This window comes from Zeugodacus cucurbitae, chromosome 2, assembly GCF_028554725.1.
Source record: "Zeugodacus cucurbitae isolate PBARC_wt_2022May chromosome 2, idZeuCucr1.2, whole genome shotgun sequence".
Classification (NCBI taxonomy): domain Eukaryota; kingdom Metazoa; phylum Arthropoda; class Insecta; order Diptera; family Tephritidae; genus Zeugodacus; species Zeugodacus cucurbitae.
The window spans coordinates 34,272,643-34,295,281 of record NC_071667.1 but is presented as its reverse complement, the minus strand read 5'-3'; positions in this window follow the sequence as shown (position 1 = coordinate 34,295,281).

The following is a 22,639-nucleotide window of genomic DNA, read 5'->3' as shown; positions in this document are numbered from 1 at the left end:
GTCATTGAGATATACCTGATTAAATGAAGACACTTTGTTTTTTGGGTCGAATAACGGTAAATTGCAAATATCTCAAAGACGTCTCCATAAAAAAAAATTTACTCGATTTTCGAAATCAGCGAGCCATTTCACATACAAATTGGATAGGGGCATCCGTGGAACAAAAAACAAATTCAAATTTGTGATCCAGTGTTATTTTAGATTTTCAAAATATTGATTTTTTGAACTCTTTTAATAATTTAAAAAACTTATAACCAGTAAACCCGTTTTACAACCACCTGATTTTAACAAGAAATTCATACTCACAACCGATGCTTCCCAATTTGCAATTGGCTCTTTTTTAAGTCAAAATAGTCATCCAATTTGCTATGCATCTCGAACTTTGTGATCTGTGGGATCATGAAATTCGATATTCTACAATAGAGAAAGAAGCTTAAGCCATGGTATGGTCGGTGAAACACTTTCGAACTTATTTATATGGTCGAAAATTTGTAATAAAACGGATCACAAGCCTTTAACTTGGTTACATAATATTAAAGAGCCTAATATGAAACATCAGAGGTGGAAAATTCTGCTTAATGAATATGATTTTGATATTACGTATGGCATTTCCGCTAGAAGATCCACTGCAGACAAAATATTAAACATTATTAGAATTACAAAGCTTTTGCATATTTTCAAAAATAAATATTTAAATTTGTTTATATTAAATACATTTTAAATTTATTCATAACCAATTACGAGATATACGAAAGCCAAGTCAAATAGGAGCTACATTTCTCATTTCGATTTTTCTACTGCACTTGTTATACTCTCGCAACCTGTTGCACAGAGTATAATAGTTTTGTTCACATAACGGTTGTTTGTGTCACCAAGAAATATAAGAGTTAGATATGGGGTTATATATACATAAATGATCAGGATGACGAGTAGATTTGAAATCCGGATGTCTGTCCGTCCGTCTGTCCGTGCAAGCGATAACTTGAGTAAAAATTAAGATATCTTAATGAAACTTGGAACACATGTTCCTTGGCACCCTGAGGAGGTTGCTTTCGGCAAAATCGGTCCACTGCCACTCCCACAAAATGGTGGAAACCGAAAACCTATACGGTGTCATAACTTAGCCATAAATAAAGTTATGAAAATTAAATTTGGAACATAGGATCCCACTAGGGTGGGGCACATTTGGATGTAAATCGGATAATAACCACGCCCACCTCCCATACAAAAGTTAGGTTGAAAATTACTAAAAGTGGGTTAACTCCCTAACGAAAAACGTCAGAAACACCAAATTTTACATAAGAAATGGCAGACGGAAGCTGCACTCAGATTTTTTTTACAAAATGGAAAGTAGGCGTGACGTCGCCCATTTATGGGTGAAAAACCATATCTCAAGAACTACTCGACAGATTTCAATGAAATTAGGTATATAACATTTTCTTCACACCCTGATGACACGGGTGGAATATGGGCGAAATCGGTTTACAACTACGTCTACTTCCCATATAACTCAATTTTGAATTCCATCTGATTCGTTCACTTTATAATGTATTCATAAGGAACCAATGAAGCTAGCGGAATAAAACTTTACACAAATACTGTATTTGAGCTGTGACATCGCTTGTGGAAAAATTGTCAAAATCGGACCATGACTTTTCAAGGCCCCTGATATCGAACATGAAGAACTCAGTGCCTAAGGTTAATTTTTCACCGAAAATGTAGGTAAATCCGTCAGATATTTTAATGTAATTCATTCCCTCTGAATTTTTTTCTTATAACAGTTTCTCTCTGTACCTGAAATGGTAAAAATCGGGTCGTAACTTCCCCCAGATCCCATATACCTAATTATAAGTAATATTAAATTAAGTGAGCGTATAGTCTTCGATACATTGTATCTTGGTGGTGAAAACGAGTGAAATCGGTTTAGGAATTACCTCAGACCCCATATACTGTTTATAATGATTTTCGTTATTCTATTGAACTTTATACCAAATATATGGATCGACTTGTGTTATCTTTATAAAATTACATCATTAAATTGCGAGAGTATAAAATGTTCGGTTACACCCGAACTTAGCCCTTTAGTAAAAATTGTTAAAGAAACATATCATGCATTAATTAAGGGTACAATGCTTGTTCCAAAATCAGAAGATTTGTGATTTTGGTAACTACTTAAAATTGGTCACATGCGACAACGTAGGTGTGAAATTTAAAAATTTAAATTTTTTTGTCTTATAAAATTAACTTAAGTATCTAAATAGATACGTTTACATTAATTATTTACATGTGAGCAAAAACCGCACTATCAATTCCACTAACTAACTATTTAAATAGATTCTGGCGAAAATTATAGCTTACAAATCAAAATAAGAGTGCTCATTATAACAAGGTTGTCAGGTGAAAATCATTTGCTGTTATAAGTGATAAGTTAGCGCATAACATTTTTATTTCTTGATTAATCTCTTAATAAAATTAGGCAATTTTTCTTAAGGTAATTGCACTCAGATTTAAAACAAATTTATATTATCAAGCCGGGTTTATTTTACAAAAAAAAATTAAAATGCTCTTCAAAAACAAAATAGTTCAACTGTGCTTAAAATGAATTTTATGTTATCAGATTGAAAATCATTCCATAATATATAATTTAGATAAAAAACTCTCTAACAACTTTGTTGCGAGAGTATAAAAATGTCAAACTTTCCAATGGAAATGTCAGATTGCACCTGGCAACACTTAGTGTTGCCTAGGCCAGAAATGTATATAGCAGCCCTCGTATGGAAACTATGTTATCGACGATTCAAACAATCGTCATACAAAATATTATGCAACTCATCTAAAAAGACGATACAAATTTCAAGAATAGTATAAGAACTTACATTTATTAAATTACCAAACTATGTACATATATTTATTTACATATTAAGTCAAAATGTAAAGACATTATGATTTTCGATGTCGCAAATATCTTAGGGATGGACATCGCCAATGCTCCTACTATTAACAACATACATTTATAATTGCATTCTTTCTTTACCTCTACTATTTATTCTCTCACATATATTGCTTCCATTTCGTTATTTAATCACTTGCAAACTGATCTGGAGCTAGAGAAACCTTCCCGCCAAGCCGAGATTGACGGCCAGGAAGGTTTTGCTGTGAAGCAGGCGATCGACCAGAAGCGTCCAGAATTGACCAACAGAAAGGGTGTAGTGTTCCACCAGGACAACGCCAGACCACACACTTCGTTGATGACTCGTCAGAAGCTACGGGAGCTCGGATGGGAGATTCTATCGCATCCACCATATAGCTCGGACATAGCGTCAAGTGATTACCACCTGTTCCTGTCCATGGCGAACGCCCTTGGTGGTAAAGCTGAACTCAAAAGAGGCTTGTGAAAAGTGGCTGTCCGAGTTCTTCGCAAATAAGGAGAGGAGCTTCTATGAGGGGTGTATTATGAAGTTGCCGTCTAAATGGAAACAGATTATTGAACGAAACGGCGCATATTTGAACTAAATTCGATCACTGAAACACTCTTTATATAGCATTGAATAAAGGGCAAAAAAGCGGAAGGGGGATATTTGACAACCTAATATTTTTTTATTTTATTAAAATAGCAGTTTGACAGCAAAATGCTTTTCACCTCACGTGAAGAAATGGATAGTCATAAAAAATAATGAATTTTGAAAATGTAAAAATTTTGAAGTACACAAATATAATAATTTTATTTATTGCTATTTTTATAACAATTAGTTTTGAATATGGATACGTAATGAAATATTTTTATTTTTGGTATGAAGTTAGATCCTGAGGAATGTTTAACTTCTGCCTTTGGCACCGCATGCATGCAGAAGTTAAACATTCCTCAGGATCTAACTTCATACCAACAATAAAAATATTTCATTAACAAATAAAAGTTTTTCCATGCTAGTTCTAACAATCACATATTTGCACATGTATATGTAGGGTATCCAAAAGACTCCGTGATGGATCTTAATCTGAAACTTCGCATCGCAATCGCGTGCCAGAGAGTAGAGTAACAAGCTCTCGTAGCTGCTTGCTGAACAAAATTTCAAAACCTTGCAAGTACGCGCTTGAGAGTCGAATATGGAACGTGCGCAGCGGCTTGAAGAACAAATTATTAGAAATATGCAAGCTCGCACTAGGGAGTCGAACTCTGAGTGTTCCCAACGCATTCATTATCAGAGAGAAAGACAACGGACATCAAATACTAGAAGGTCGTAATCACAAACACAACTGATTTTGAATTGTGAGGGTTGCTTTCCGACGTCACAGATTTGAGAGAAAATTTTAAGCATTTGAGGTTTTGAATTTGCGCCAGCATATGATAACCCTTAAAAAATTCAAAAACCTCACAATAGTGAGGGTGGTAATTTTTGTGAGGGCATGAGAACGGGGCTGCTGATTTGCCTCAATGTTTTCGTTTGCCGCGTGAACAGCTGATTCCAAATAATAAAGAAGTATAAAAACGATTTTAACGATTTCAAGTTAAGGTTTTTATTCACATTTGTGTTTTTTGTAACATAAATTTCTCATGGGGAAAATTTCACATCTTCGAAAATTTCCCCTTATTGTAAATTAAATTTTGTTTATGTGAAAAATTGTAGGGAACAAGTATAAAAATTAACAAATTAATCAATATTTCTTTTTTTATACTCTCGCAACAAAAGTTGCTACGAGAGTATTAAAGTTTTGTTCACATAACGGTTGTTTGTAACACCTAAAACTAAAAGAGTTAGGTATAGAGTCATATATACCAAAGTGATCAGGATGACGAGTAGATTTGAAATCCGGATGTCTGTCCGTCCGTCCGTCTGTCCGTCTGTGCAAGCTGTAACTTGAGTAAAAATTAAGATATCTTGACGAAACTTGGCACAAATATTCCTTGGCACCATAAGAAGACCATTGCCACGCCCACAAAATGGCGAAAACCAAAAACACATAAAGTGTCATAACTAAGCCATAAATAAAGATATAATAGTAAAATTTGGAAAGGATCGCACTAGGAGGGGGCATATTTGGATGTAATTTTTTTGGGGAAGTGGGCGTGGCCCCGCCCACAACTCGGTTATTTGTATATAAGTATCTTCTCCTAGCTCCCATATAACTAATTATGGGTTTTTCAAAAATACGGTGAGCTCTATTCCGCATATATGTATTGGTTAAATTTCTTCAATAAATTGCGAGAGTATAAAATGTTCGGTTGCACCCGAACTTAGCCTTTCCTTACATGTTTTTTTCAATATTTGTTTATTTATTGAATCTGCTCTTTGAAGCCTAACAATAAGTTATAAAATCTTAATTCTAATTAAAACTAGACAAGCTCAACCAAGTGATTTAGTTGTTTTGGTGAAACGTTGCTCTTCAGTGTGCTGGCATATCTCTTCTTTTTAGACGTGATTGATTACAGGAATGTACTAAAGCATTAGCCAATGGGTTTGGGTGATCTCGGAGTTTGGATAAATGTTTGTTTCTGCTATTCTCTACTTCTTTCTTTACCATGAGAATGCCAAGATCTTTATGGATATTTTCATTATGCATGTACCATGGTGAGCACGTGATTGTTCTAAGCATTTTTGAATGGAATCTCTGAATTATATCGATATTGGTAGCACAGGGCGTACACCACAGTTGAATGCTATACATCCACATGGGCTTTATGACCGCGTTATATAACAGAACTTTGTTGTCTAGGCTAAGTTTTGAATTTTTGTTTAGAAGCCAATTTAAGTTGGCAGCTCTTATCTTCATGCAGGTTATTTTGCTCGATATGTGTTTTCTCCACGTGAGCCTTCTAACCAAGTGAATACCAAGATATGTTACTTCAGTCGCTTGGGGTACTAAAATATTGTTCATTTTAACTGCCGGGCACGTTTTTGGTCTTAGGGAAAATGTAACATGCTTGCACTTTTGTTCATTTACATTTATATGCCAGTTGACTAGCCATTCTTCGTCAAAAATCAAATGCTCTTCTAATACTCTTGATTCTATAATTGGGCATTTGTTTCGGCTCACTAAAGCTGTGTCATCCGCAAAAGTTGATATCAAAACATTACTAGCTGTTGGAAGGTCTGCTGTATATATTATGTATAGAGTTGGCCCTAAAACACTGCCCTGCGGTACACCAGCTCTTATTGGTCGTTCTTCAGATATGAAGTCTCCTACTTTGACAGTAAACTTTCTGTTTTTTAAATAAGACTCCAAGGTTTTATGCATTTCGAGTGGTAAGATTTTTTTAATCTTATATAAAAGCCCGTCATGCCGCACTTTATCGAACGCCTGAGCCACATTTAGAAATATAGCAGAACAGTACTCTCTATACTCGAACGCCCTTCTGATTTCGTTAGTAATTCTATTTACTTGTTCTACAGTGCCATGTTTTGCACGAAAACCGAATTGGTGCGTTGGTATTACATTATTTTCATGGAGGAAAGGAGACATCTTTGATAGTAACACCTTTTCAAATATTTTAGAAATACAGGGTAGAAGACTGATTGGTCTGTATGAAGACGGCTGTGTCAAGTCTTTACCTGGTTTGTCTATCATGATGATCTGCGACTTTTTCCATGAAATTGGATAGTACCCGAAACTGAGAATAGCGTTAAAGAGCAAGGAGAGTGCTGTTAAAGCAATATTTGGTAACTCAATTAGCATTTTTGGAGTAATTTTATCGTGTCCTGCCGACTTTTTTGGATTCAGCTCTTTTATGATTTTAATAATTTCAGAATATGACGTTTGAATAGACCCAAGGAGGCTTCATTGACTTTTGGGCTTTCCAAAGAGAATTTCCTTTGTTTGAATTTGGACACAGTTTCTTTATATAATTGTGTGTGTGGTATTCTTCCTCACGTTTAAGCGCTGTTTTAGTTTTCGTACAGCATATTTTAGTTGCAGCTGAGTAGAAGGGGAGCGATTTAACTGCCATTCACGTCTAGCTCGCCTTTTTTCATTTACAAGCTTTTCTATTTCATTATTAGTGATTTTTCTTCGGCTAATTGGTTTATTATTTCTGTTTGGTGCTGCTATGACAGCTGCATTTGATATTACATCATTAAATTCTCGTATGCTTTCATCAATATCTCTTTCTGTATCTATTTTTAAATCAATATTAATGTGGCTACTCACATATTTTTTATATTTTAACCAGTTCGTTTTGTGAGATGTTAGACCCACCTTTGGCTCAACGAATATGGGTTGTTCACACAACTTTATTAGTACAGGTGAATGGTCAGAAGATAAGTCTGTACATGTATCAACTGTCGCAAGCGATCTATCTATATTTTTGGTTGCAGCGAAATCAATTAAATCTGGTATTTTGTTACGATCACTGGGCCAGTATGTGGGCTTACCAGGAGATATTATATCAAGATTATTGTGGTTCATAATGGTTTGGTACAACTGGCGTCCTTTCGGATTAATAAGGCGTGACCCCCAGTCCATGTGTTTTGCATTATAATCTCCACCTGCTAGAAATCTATGACCTAGCGTTCCAAAAAAGTCTTTAAATTCGCTATCTGTAATTTTAAAACGCGGTGGGCAGTATATAGCCGTTAGATTTAAATCACAGCCCCGATTTTTTAACGATACATATTGTTGTAGCTTGTAACTGTGCTGAAGCATGAGAACCCAGAGTATAGTGGTTTAACCGATTTCTAACCAATACTAAATCCCGGTATTTTAAAATTGTTTTTGTTTGTCAGATGAGCCTCTGATATTAACATTACATCTATATTTTTTTCAGACAGAAATCTAATAATCTCTAGTTTATGTTGGTTAACACCGTTAGCATTCCATATACAAATGTTTAGTATGCTCATTTTTTACTTAATAAAGTTTGCAGCATTTGCATTTTGTGATTTTATTAAATATTGGTTCATGTTTTGCATTGTAGACATAAATTGTGTCATACATTGCGTAAGATTTCTGATCATAGTTTCAATACCACCATTTGGAGGATTTTGCGGTGGTTGCATTTGTACATTGTTGCCTTTTAGAACATTGGTCTTGTACAGTATTATGTTTAATATTACTAGATTTCGGAATATGGTCTATGATATCTATAATGTCAGTACGGGGAGTATGTAACATTTGGTTACGTCGTGCTTGAATTCCCTGTGACAACTTCGATTTCAAATCTTTATAAACAGGACAACCCCTGTAGTTGGCAGTGTGACTTCCTCCACAATTGCTTCCATTTTTGTTTAAATCCTCTTTCTTGAGGATAAATTTTGAAGTGGGATGTAAGTCCCCACAACCCACACAAACACTGCGTAGAGTGCAATAAGATTTGGTATGCCCGTACTCTTGGCAGTTGATGCATTGTACCGGAACGTTTCTTTGGTGTGGTTCTCCTACGGTTACTCTCCTGTGCAACAAATATTTTAAATTATATATTGGATGCACTTCGTTCTTTTTAAGCTGGTTAGAATTCGGCATCAATTCAATTCTAAACATTGGTTGTGGTACTTTATTTCTGTTAAAGATGTTTACGACAGTTTTAACTTCAAAGCCACAATCTTCAAGAGCTTCTTTGATTTCACTAGAGTCTACAGAAGACTCTATACCTTTAATTACTACAGCTAGGCCCTTTGAGCTCTTTGAGGAATAATAATTTTTGTTTTTATCTGACAAAAACTTTACCACATCCATAAAACTTTTCTCAGTGTATGTCTGTATTTGCGTTTCGTCTATATTGCCTTTTTTTAAAGGCACTATATGAAAGTTTTTTGTACCTACAATTTCGCTTAATTTAGCAACAAGAGTATTTGAGCTACGCTCGCGCAAATATATTGGGGGCGGTTTGGCATACGCGACTGTGGTGGTACCCTACGCATCATCATCAGAACCATTGCTTAGTACGGCAAATCTGTTGCCATTTAAAACGTCAGGTTTATTCTTGGTTGGCGTGCCGCCTTGAAATTTTTTAGGATTGACCGCTGACTTTACAGGACTTAATTTCCTTTTAATATTGACGTAGCGGTCAATGCCAATCTGAACAGGTGGACCTTTTTTGATTTGTGCATTCTCACCTTGCGTTATGCTTTTCTTCGCTGTCTGCTCGCTTGCAGGTACCTGCTTATTTGTTGATGCGCTCGTGTTTGTTGCAATATTAACAACTTTTTTAATATGTACGAAGGTCTACGTATATTAAGTAGCCCGTTGGCTATATAAAACCAAAGCTAAACTAATATACGGTGGGATCCTTGTGTGGTGAAGACTTCAAAAGGCTTCACGAATATTTTAGCGTTTTTAAAGCGCAAGTGGATGCTATAAAGGTAGCAATGGATCTATTGCTTCGAAGCATAACATCCTTCAGTGAAGTGACGATTCTCTCTGGTAGTAACTGCTCGAGACTGGTCAGGAAATGTCTACCCTCACATTCAGGCGATACCGGTTACGATTAGACTAGTTTGGGTGCCTGGCCACAGAGGAAGCACAGGTAATAACGTAAGGCTTATAACGAACTTTCAATGCTAGGTACGTTAGTATTAACTACTGTAGAATGGGAACAAGTAGGAGGACTACCTATTCTTTGGTGATATTCTACTAGACAGTCAGACTTCCGCTGAGATCTGGTCGGTCGTAAGATCTCGCTGACCCAAAGAAAATCGTGAGACGTCGAGGAAGCTCTTCGCTCTCAATAATAAATCATTACTTGAAGGGATCATTGTCCCATTAAAAATTTTATCAGATGCTAGCTGCATAAGTTTCCTAGAAGAAGACGAGGAAGAATCAACTTGCTGATGGAATGACCCACCTATGCGAGATCGATACTAAAATTCCTTGAATCTCACTTTTTTTAACTATCCTTCGATTTTGCGGATTTAGAAGTAAAAAACTCATGCAGATTTGTAGTCGATTGGGCGTGTTGACGAGTCCTAATATCAATTTAGGGTTTTTCGGAGTTCACAAAAGACCGTAGACTATAAGGTCTAAGAGTATTCCTTCTCTCTTGGGAAACAGAGTTTGGTAGAAAATCTAAATATAGCTCCCAAGGGAAATAAGGAGAAAGGACATGCATTTGAACAGTAACATAATTCCCTCTATATAATGGGATCACCATCGATAGCGATTGGAGAAAAAAACAAGGTTGCTACCTGCGTCTTTCGTGTGGAAATAAAATTTCATGGGAATGCTTTATTCACATGAAACTTACAATAAGGCTGATTATGTTTTCTGAATACAATTGATTTATTTTTCCAACCCTTTTCAGTTTCAAAAATGGAGGAAATTTCAACTTTATCGTACTTATTGTAAATTTCATGTGAACGACATTCCCAATGAAAAAACTCACACATTTGTGTTTTTTATAACATGAATTTCACATGGAGAAAATCTCACATCTTCCAAAATTTCTCTTATTGTAAGTGCAATTTTGCTCACATGAAACAGTAAATCAAGTTGTGCAGAAAGGTCCTTATAACCCTAACCGCACTGATTGGGCACTCGCGAGAACGCTATTCACAGTGTACTCAGTGAAATGGTCTTTGCGATCTTTTAAGAAACTCAAGGCGCCAGGAGCGGCCGGGATCTTCCCGGACCTTCTACAGTGTGGAGGAGAAACCTTACTAACTCATCTGGTGGGGTTGATGAGAGCGAGCCTTGCATTAGCTTACATTCCGCTCTCCTGGAGGATAGCTAGGGTTATCTTCATACCCGAAATAGGTAGGAAGGATTACTCCTTGGCCAAATCTTTCAGGCCAATTAGTCTAACGTCCTTCATGCTGAAAAGCATGGAGAAGATAGTCGATAATGAGATTAGGGCAAAGGCACACTAGCTGCAACCTTTGCACGGAAATCAGCATGCGTACAGAGCTGGTAGGTCTACCAACACCGCCCTGTACCAGCTAACGACTGAGCATTCGATAATGCCTGACACTCTAGCATCATCAATGCTATGAAAAAGAGGCAAATCCAATCTGCAGATGGACGCTGAGACTATCTCAGGGGAAAGAAAAATTCAGATCGGCATCACTAGGGGCTGCCCACAAGGGGGGATGATGTCCTAGTGCTACTAACTGAGAACGGAATCCGCTGTCAAGGGAATGCCACCGACATAGTGATACTGGCAATTGGCAAATTCGAAAGTACCCTATGTGATATTATTCAGAGAGTTTAAGTCTAGCAAAACGCTGGTGCGCCTAGGTTGGACTAGGCATCAACCCTGCCAAAACAACCATCGTCCCTTTTACTAGACGGAGAACCCTGCCGGCTCTAAGGACCATTAAACTTAGCGGTAGTGATATTGAGTTCTCCAGCGTAGTGAAATACCTAGAAATCACCTTAGACGCTTCTCTTCGCTGGAATACTCATGTGGATAATATGGTTGCCAAGGCACTAACGATGTGTAAACGTCTGGCTGGCAGGACTTGGGGCTGCAGCCCCCACATCACGCTCTAAACTCTCTGTGCCCTTGGGTGATTTTCCTAGCATCTTCCAGGCTTAAGTTTATGCAATATACCGGTGCGCTGAGATAAACAACCAGCGTAGGTATCGTAACGAGAGAATTGCCATCATGAGCGATAGCCAAGTGGCTCTAAAAGCGCTTTTCTCATACGAAACGAAGTCCCGCTTGGTTAGAGAGTGCATGGATAGGCTTAATTATCTATCAACGTGCAATAAAGTTCACCTCATCTGGGTGCCGGAACATAAAGGGATAGAAGGGAACGAAATTGCAGAAGAGCTTGCTCGTACAGCTGCTGCAACTGTACCGACTGGGCCAGAACCATTTCTGGCAGTGGGTCCCTACACTATCCGGGATATGTTCCGGGCAGAAGAAAAAAGAGTTAGGGAGGAGTTGGCGCCAGTCAGCTAGATTGCGTCAGTCAAAAGGCCTATTGGGAGGTTATAACGCTAAAAGATTCAAGTGCTTAATGAACCTCTCAAGGTGTAAACTAAGGGTATTGGTGGTTATATACACGGGCCACTGTAAGCTCAGGAAACACCTTAATAATCTGGGCTTGGTCTCGTCGCGGACCTGTCGCTTCTGTGACATGGAGGCGAAACTCCCCTGCACTTACTACTGGAATGTGCAGCGCTTCACAGAAGCAGGAGCAAACAGAGGGGCGCATCGTCTCCCTTAGTCCTAATACTATCCTGGAATTTTTAAGGGTACTGGGTCTTATAGAGTCGCTGTAGACTTGGAGAGGGCACAATAGACCACTGGTCGTGGTGCTTTCCTCAATATCAATATCTATATATATAGCCAATATGATTATATATCAGGGTTTTTTTTGACTTCACAAATGTTTTTCCTTTGAGTGTTTTCTCCCTCTTCTGGGGAACAGCCATTAAACCTAACCTAAATTCTATTAACAATATGCAGTTGAAGGTTTTGGTGGAAAATCCTGATATAGTAAAGAGCTTTCACAAAGAAAATAAGGATAAAGTTCATGCATTTTTGAAAAGCTTTTTTGCTAAAAAAGTCGCTCAATTGGATTTATAAACGGAATCTTCATTCTTAGCTCCATTACGAATCAACAAAAAATCAAAACAAAACAAGTAAGGAAATTCTAAGTTCGGGTGCAACCGAACATTTTATACTCTCGCAATTTATTAAAGAAATTTTATTAAGATAACATACAAATTAATCCATAAATTCGGCATAAAGTTTAATAGAATAACGAAAATCGTCATATATAGTATATATGAGCCCATGTAATTGTGTGGGGCTGCTTTTCTGCTAACGGAGTTGGACTAATATATGAAATTAATGGAATTATGAATTATTATAACTACAAATGTGTTTATAAAGGTGTAATTTTGCCCTATTCTGAGCGGGAAATGCCATAGTGTTGAATCTTCGAATAGGAAAATCACCCAAAGGACACGTCTTAATATGCCAAATATTGTCTTTAAGCCAATATTGTGAATGTTATGGAATGGTTCCAGATCTAAATCCTATTGAAAACTTGTAAAATCTGATTAACAGGCGCATAGAAAGGACTAACATTTAAAATTACGTTGAACTTCTTAATAGACTTCAAGGAGCCTGAAAATCGATTCCGATGAAAATCTTTGACAAGTTGTAGTTGTTGGCTCAATACCAAGGAAATATCGTGAATTGATGAAAAATCATTGTAATTGCAACAAAATATTAGCAGAACATATTTTTTACCTTTGTTTCTAAAAAGTTGCATATATTTTGTCCACGTAATTTTTGAGATCAAATCAAAATCGTACCTGTATTTTTTTTTAAATAATGAAAATATTGGTTTTTATAAACGTCAAATACAGTACGAACTCGGTAATCACAACTAATAGAAATCTAGGTAGTTGTACTTATTGAGTTTGTTGCACCCAGTGAGGAAAAATATATAACAAGAAATATGACAAATGAAAATCGTTTTATGATATAGAAATCTTATTTTTTTATTAAAAATTTTATTTTTTAAACATATCGGGTTTTATTCCCTATTAAATGCTCCAAAAGACTTTTTTTGTAATAGACTTTTGTTAAGTTAATAACATTTTGGTGCTTTGGTTGAAGAATCGCGGTACAGTTAGGTGGAAGACACATAACGGATATCATTTCATCACCACTTTTCATATCATTGTCCTTACGATGACACGGGGAGTTATCCAAGACCAATAGGGCTTTTTTGGGAAGTCCCTTTGATTCTAGAAATTCGCGTACCTATAACAATCCAAAAAAATACATATAAATTTTAAACAAAAATTCAATACATTTCGTATTTCTCACATCAGGAACAAACGTATGATAAAACTAGTCTTCGAAAAACAAATAAGTCATCCAAGAGTTCTTGTTAGCCTTGTAGACAACGGGCATTTTTTGAAAATTTTTGAATGCTCTAGGGTTTTTTGCTTTTCCAATGATAAAGAGCTTAACTTGCGAGAAATGTTATTCTTTCCTTACTAACTTTCCGACCAGGAGCAGATTCCTTGAAGCTCACCAACGTTTTATCTGGTATCTGCCTGAAAAACAATCCGGACTCGTCGGCATAATAAATTTGTTCTGCAGAAAGATCAAGCTTCTTTAATTTAATTCTAAAACGTATTACAAATGGGTCGACGGACGCTGTCTTATTGGAAAGGGGAAAGCTTCTTTTTTATGTGGCGGAGGCCATATCGCTTTTTGAAATTAGATACCCAACCATTACTTGCATGAAAACATCCTGTCTTTTCTTTTATTTTCTCATGAAGCTTGCGAGCTTTTGCTTTGACGATACCGACGGATATAGGCACATTTTCACTCCTTTGTTTCAAAAACCACTTGTAGAGAGCCTTTTCCATTCTTGGGTATTCAAAAGATTTTAAGGTTTGCCGTTTTCCTGGCCCAGCTTCCATATTTGTGGCATATTTAAGTATACAAGCTTTTTTCTTCTTTATTCTCGTTATTGTCGACTTGTGAACTTTATAATCAATACAAAGAGCTTTTGTCGATACACCACTTTCTAGTTTATCCAAAATTTCAGTTTTTTCTTTAATTGTTAGTTTTATTAATTTTTTTGTGACCACCATGACTTTTACACATAAAACACTACTGGCGCGTTGCAAAATAAACTGATAATGAAAGTCATTTGTTGACAATTGCTCTTAACACACACACAAAAACAGTAAAGTCGACAGAGCAACGAATATATAACAAAATATATTGAATATATAACAAAAAAAATGCCGTAAGAAGAAACCGACAAAAAAAGAACTGAAGCAAAACATATTAAGATGTAAAGTTGCAGTTATTGAGGACAATATTTTTGAGTAGTTGCACTTATAAAGGTTACAATGCTATGTTTTATAGTGTTGCATGAATCGAGGAGTTGCGTGTATCGAGGGTTGCGGTTACCGAGTTTATACTGTAATAGTAAAAACACCAAATTAAATAATTTCAATCAACAATCTGCAAAGTTTAATCGTAAGATATATATTTTTTTTTTTAATCGCGTTCCAGTTGTATATGATATGGCCACCACTGTATATGGAGATGTTATGACCCCGCTGAGTTCAACATGTTCGATATCTGGGGCCTTGAAAAGTTATGGTCCGTTTTCAACAATTTTTTCGCAAGTGAAGCCAGAGATGATATGCACTATTTGTGTAAAGTTTTATTCCACTATCTTCATTGGTTTCTTATGTTTACATTATAAAGTGAAGGAATAAGATGGAATTCAAAATTTTGTTATAAGGAAAGTAGTCATGGTTGTGAACCGATTTCGCCCATTTTTTGTCCGTGTTATCAGGGTGTTTAGAAAATATTATATACTGAATTTCATTCGAATCGGTCGAGTAGTTCTTGATATATGGTTTTTGACCCATAAGTGGGCGATGCCAGGCCCTTTTTTCATTTTGTAAAAAAATCTGAGTACAGCTCCCTTCTGCTATTTCTTCTGCAAAATTTAGTGTTTCTGATGTTTTTCGTTAGTTAGTTAACCCACTTTTAGTGATTTTCAACCTAACTTTTGTGTGGGTGGTGGGCGTGATTATTATCCGATTTCAACTATTTTCATGATGTGTGGTGGGGTACGTAAGAGAACCTACCGCAGAAAGTTTGGTTTATATAGCTTCACTGGTTTGCGAGTTAAATACAAATAACTTATTTGTGGGCGGAGCCACGCCCACTTCACCAAAAAAATTACATCCAAATATGTCTCCTCTTAGTGCGATCCTTTCTTCCAAATTTTACTTCATTTATGGCTTAGTTATGACGCTTTATGTGTTTTTGGTTTTCGCCATTTTGTGGACGTGGCAATGGTCCGATTACGTCCATTTTCGAACTTAACCTTCTTATGGTGCCAAGGAATATTTGTGCCAAGTTTCGTCAAGATATCTTAATTTTTACTCAAGTTACAGCTTGAGACCTGAAAAATCGACAACTGACCAGATATTCACCATGCGCCAAATTTTGGAGAAGACCCGTGAAAAGAGGATCGACACACACCACCTTTTTGTCGATTTTAAAGCTGCTTTCGACAGCACGAAAAGGAGCTGCCTTTACGCCGCGATGTCTGAATTTGGTATTCCCGCAAAACTAATACGGCTGTGTAAATTGACGTTGAGCAACACCAAAAGCTCCGTCATGATTGGGAAGGACCTCTCCGAGCCGTTCGATACCAAACGAGGTTTCAGACAAGGTGACTCACTATCGTGCGACTTCTTTAATCTGATGCTGGAAAAAATTATAAGAGCTGCAGAGCTAAACAGAGAAGGTACAATCTTCTACAAGAGTGTACAGCTCCTGGCGTACGCCGATGATATTAATATCATCGGAAGCAACAACAACGTGCCGTTTGTTCTGCTTTTTTCCGCATGGATAAGGAGGCGAAGCGAATGGGTCTGCAGGTGAATGAGGACAAGACAAAATATCTCCTGTCATCAAGCAAACAGTCGGCGCATTCGCGTCTTGGCTCCCACGTCACTGTTGACAGTCATAACTTCGAGGTCGTAGATAATTTCGTATACCTGGGAACCAGCATCAACAATACGAACAATGTCAGCCTCGAAATCCAGCGCAGAATAACTCTTGCCAACAGGTGCTACTTTGGACTGAGTAGGCAATTGAACAATAAAGTCCTCTCTCGACGAACCAAAATCAAGCTCTACAAGTCGCTTATCATTCCCGTCCTGCTTTACGGTGCAGAAGCTTGGACGATGTCAACATCAGATGAGATGACACTAGGAGTTTTCGAGAGGAAAATTTTGCGCAAGATTTATGGTTCTCAGAACATTGGCAACGGCGAATACCGCAGACGATGGAACGATGAGCTGTACGAGTTATACGACGACATTGATATAGTTCAGCGAATAAAAAGACAGCGGCTACGCTGGCTAGGTCATGTTGTCCGAATGGACGAAAACACTCCAGCCCTGAAAGTGTTCGATGCAGTACCCGCCGGAGGAAGCCGAGGAAAGGGAAGGCCTCCGCTCCGTTGGAGGGACCAGGTGGAGAGCGACCTGGTTAAACTTGGGATCTCCAACTGGCGTCGAACTGCGAAGGAGAGAGAGAGGTGGCGCACTATCGTCGATTCGGCTATAACCGGCTAAACGGTTGCAACGCCAATCACACACACACAGATTGCACAGACGGACAGACGGACAGACATCCGGATTTCAAATCCACTCGTCACCCTGATCACTTTTGTATATATGACTCTATATCTAACTCTTTTAGTTTTTTTAGTTTTTATTTTCAGAGAAAAGGAAATTCCAACTTCCTTTCCTTGATTCAACTTCATGAATTAGCCGCTCCGTTTCGTCCACTGTCCATTTTTCGCACCCGCAGGCATGAGGTGGCTAACATATTATAAATGCTTTTTTCGCGAAAACACACTTTTCGCATACACACTCAAATACATAATAAAGATTTCTTCCACTCGGCTTTAAGCCAAAAATTTATGCAAAAAGTGGACAAGGTGCTGGAAGAACGTCCACGATAAGCCCGCTCTATAACTCTTTGAAGTTTCTCGAGCGGACTTTGCATGTTGAATGTAATTAAGTATGGCTAAATGAGTCAAACCGAAAAACACACTCATAGCAATTCACCACATAGAAACAGCTCAATCACGCCAGAGAATACTACACGTTAACACACACACACATACCTCAAAACACGATGACACCAATCAGCATACAAATTTTAACAAAAAGGAAGATAAAGCATACCACAGCCTCTTTTATCGATACGACGTTGATCGAGTTATATCTCCGTTTTTCGCAGTATCCCGATTTTTCATATATTATATTTCTGTTACACGGTTTTTCATACGAATATAAACATTTAATACAAACAGTGTATCATTTTTTAGCGTTCATACATACGTATTTCTTGAATCATTGTGTAAAATCATTATACTTAAATAAAATAAGTTTTTATAACGATTTGTGCGAAACAAGTGCGTTTTTTTTTTCTTTTAAAGAAAGTGACATAAATCGAACGTGAACACCAAGGTGTGTTAGTAAGCATGGTCCTTCGAGCCGGAAACTGTACCATATGAGAAAATATCCAAGGGTAGATATTTGTCTTTTTTCCTTCCACATCATGGGGTAATAAGACCAGATAAAATCACAACGAAAGTACGAGTGGTTTTCAATGCCTCAAAGTTTACGAGCTCAGGTAAATCACTAAATGACGTACTATACACAGGGCCAACATTACAACCTGACCTCATGTTTCTTCTACTAAATTGGCGCATGTTTAAATATGTATTAACGGAGACGTTGAAAAAATGTACAGGCAAATTATGGTACATGAAGATGATTAAGATTTCCAACGCATAGTCTTCCACAATGCAATTAATAGTCCAATTAGCGACTACAAACTTAAAACAGTTATCTTTGGCATCCATTGCGCACCTTATTTAGCCATTAGGACATTACATGAAGTTGCAAAAACATGCGAAACAAATTTGCTCCTACCATCTTCTGTGTTGCAAACACAAACATACGTGGACGACATACTATCAGGTAGCCACAGTATCCCATTAGCGTGCGAATCACTATCTCAAGTGATCAAAACACTTAATTCAGCAGGTTTTGGACGACATACTATCAGGTAGCCACAGTATCCCATTAGCGTGCGAATCACTATCTCAAGTGATCAAAGCACTTAATTCAGCAGGTTTTCCCCTAAAGAAAATTACATCAAACCACCCCGAAATAATAAAAGATATAAAAAAGACTTATTAGATACAGACTTCCTTAAATTTGAAAAGGCTAGTACAACAAAAACGCTAGGGATTCAATGGAATGCGATAACAGATCAATTCTCATATAGAATTGAGTCAATATCTGCAATGTGCTCCATAACCAAACGCCAAATACTTTCCTCGGTGGCAAAACTTTTCGACCCCGCAGGTTGGCTTTCGCCAATAATGATTCAAGCAAAAATCCTCATCCAAGAATTTTGGCAAGATGGCACTGAATGGGATGAACAGGTAAAACCTATGTGTGTGATTGGCGTTGCAACTGGTTATAGCCGAATCGACGATAGTGCGCCACCTCTCTCTCTCTTTTTCGCAGTTCGGCGCCAGTTGGAGTCCCAAGTGTAACCAGGTCGCTCTCCACCTGGTCCCTCCAACGGAGTGGAGGCCTTCCCCATCCTCCGGCGGGTACTGCATCGAATACTTTCAGGGCTGGAGTGTTTTCGTCCATTCGGACAACATGACCTAGCCAGCGTAGCCGCTGTCTTTTTATTCGCTGAACTATGTCAATGTCATCGGATAACTCGTACAGCTCAACGTTCCATCGTCTGCGGTATTCGCCGTTGCCAATGTTCTGAGGACCATAAATCTTACGCAAAATTTTCAAAGTAGCACCTGTTGGCAAGAGTTATTCTGCGCTGGATTTCGAGGCTGACATTGTTCGTGTTGTTGATGCTGGTTCCCAGGTATACGAAATTATCTACGACCTCGAAGTTATGACTGTTAACAGTGACGTGGGAGCCAAGACGCGAATGCGCCGACTGTTTGCTTGATGACAGGAGATATTTCGTCTTGTCCTCATTCACCTCCAGACCCATTCGCTTCGCCTCCTTATCCATGCGGGAAAAAGCAGAACAAACGACACCGTTGTTGCTTCCGATGATATGAATATCATCGGCGTACGCCAGGAGCTGTACACTCTTGTAGAAGAATGTACTTTCTCTGTTTAGCTCTGCAGCACTTACAATTTTTTCCAGCATCAGGTTAAAGAAGTCGCACGATAGTGAGTCACCTTGTCTGAAACCTCGTTTGGTATCGAACGGCTCGGAGAGGTCCTTCCCAATCATGACGGAGGTTTTGGTGTTGCTCAACGTCAATTTACACAGCCGTATTAGTTTTGCGGGGAAACCAAATTCAGACATCGCGGCGTACAGGCAGCTGCTTTTCGTGCTGTCGAAAGCAGCTTTAAAATCGACAAAAAGGTGGTGTGTGTCGATCCTCTTTTCACGGGTCTTCTCCAAGATTTTGCGCATGGTGAATATCTGGTCAGTTGTCGATTTTCCAGGTCTAAAGCCACACTGATAAGGTTCAATCAGTTTGTTGACGGTGGGCTTTAGTCTTTCACACAGTACGCTCGATAGAACCTTGTATGCGATATTTAGGAGGCTGATCCCACGGTAATTGGCGCAGATTGTGGGCAGATTCCAATCGTCAGACATGCTTTCTTCCGACCATATTCTGCAAAGAAGCTGATGCATGCACCTTATCAGTTCTTCGTCGCCGTATTTGAATAGTTCTGCCGGTAATCTATCGGCCCCCGCTGCTTTGTTGTTCTTCAAGCGGGTAATTGCTATTCGAATTTCTTCATGGTCGGGTAATGGAACATCTGTTCCATCGTCATCGATTGGGGGATCGGGTTCGCCGTCTCCTGGTGTTGTACTCTCACTGCCATTCAGTAGGTCGGAGAAGTGTTCTCTCCATAATCCCAGTATGCCCTGGACATCGGTTACCAGATTACCACCTTGGTCTCTACATGAGGATGCTCCGGTCTTGAAACCTTCGTTAAGTCGCTTCATTTTTTCATAAAATTTTCGAGCATTCCCTCTGTCTGCCAGCTTCTCAAGCTCTTCGTACTCACGCATTTCGGCCTCTTTCTTTTTTTGTCTGCAGATGCGTCTCGCTTCCCTCTTCAGCTCTCGGTATCTATCCCATCCCGCACGTGTTGTGGTCGTTTGCAACGTTGCGAGGTAGGCAGTCTGTTTTCTCTCCGCTGCGAGACGGCACTCCTCATCGTACCAGCTTGTTTTTTGTCGTTGCCGAAAACCAATTGTTTCGGCTGCAGCGGTACGCAGTGAGTTTGGGCTGATGACTGCTCTCAGAGAGCAGGAGTGCAAGTCGAGTAGAGTATTTCGTGGCTGTCTGTTGCGATTGCAGCTTTTCGACGTCGAACCTTCCTTGTGTTTGTTGACGGGCATTCTTTGCTGCACAGAGGCGGGTGCGTATCTTCGCTTCGACCACATAATGGTCCGAGTCTATATTTGGTCCTCGGAGCGTACGCACGTCTAAAACACAGGAGACACGTCTTCCGTCTATCACAACGTGATCGATTTGGTTCCGCGTGTTTCTATCAGGAGACAGCCAAGTAGCTTGATGACGATCAGCCTCAGGCCGCTTGGCGATGTTTCGTCATGGAGGTTGAATTTTCCGACTGTTGTGCCAAAGACACCTTCTTTACCCACCCTGGCGTTAAAATCGCCAAGCACGACTTTAACATCGTGGCGGGGGCAGCGCTCATAGGTGCGTTCTAGGCGCTCATAGAAAGTATCTTTGGTCACATCGTCCTTCTCTTCCGTTGGGGCGTGGGCGCAAATCAGCGATATGTTGAAGAACCTAGCTTTGATGCGGATTGTGGCTAGACGTTCATCCACCGGGGTGAATGCCAGGACTCTGCGACGGAGTCTCTCTCCCACCACAAATCAAACACCAAATTTGCGCTCCTTTATATGGCCGCTGTAGTAGATGTCACAAGGACCCACCTTCTTCCGTCCTTGTCCCGTCCATCGCACTTCGTGGATGGCGGTGATGTCAGCCTTTAGTCGTATGAGGACATCAACCAGCTGGGCAGAGGCACCTTCTCAATTAAGGGTCCGGACATTCCAGGTGCATGCTCTTATATCATTATCCTTAAAACGTTTGCAGGGGTCGTCATCAAAAGGGGGGTGTCTCATCCGAGGCTTTCTTTTGCGATTTTCATTGGTACTCCGTTTTTATGTGGTGGGTCCCAAGCCCTACGCACAACCGGGTTCGCCTTCTCACTTTAGCTCGCCTTCAAACGGATGTCTGTTGGCTACCCAGAGGATACTTGGTCTAAAACCGGAAGTCGTGAGCTGCTTGAACAATGTGGAGAAGAATCGTTTCTGGTCACTCCCAAGTGAATGACAATCAAAAACTTTCCTCACTTGCGTGAACTTCTACACATGATCCCATCCTCCTATACGCATAACAAAATGGGTTCAATTTGCTAACAACTTACACACCATATCATAAATTCGAATCCCTCGATGGGTAAACTTCACCCCTGAAATTAATGTTGAATTACACGGTTTCTGTGACGCCTCTGAAAAGGCATATTGTGCAACTGTCTACGTACGAACTCAGTTCGATAGCAAAATATCTTCACATCTTTTGGTAGCCAAAGCCAAAGTTGCACCTTTGAAGACACTAAGCCTGCCACAGCTCGAACTGAATTGTGCTCTTCTGTTAGCAAATTTAATTTCAATAGTTCAAACCCATCTCAAATTAAACGATCACAAAATGTATTTTTGGTCAGACTCAGAAATAGTTCTAGCATGGCTAAAAAAAAAACACCCTATACTTGGAAGACGTATGTCCCTAACCGCATATCTCAAATATTAGACTTAGTTGGCCCAGCAAAATGGCAACATGTTGCAACTGGAGATAACACAGTGGATCTGGGCCCAAGAGGTTGCAAACCACTTCACCTCACCAGCACTACACTCTGGTGGAACGGTCCTACTTGGCTAACAGAATCACAAGAATTCTGGCCAAAGAAAAAATTCCGCCGGAAAGTCGGAAAATTGAAAATTTTCATATCCCTCCCGAAGAGGATGATATTCTCCACCGATTTTCATCATTCCCTAGAGCACTAAGGGTAGTAGCTTACATCCATAAATTTATCGAAAGGATTAAACAAAAAATTAAGGGAATATCATGTGATCATTGCG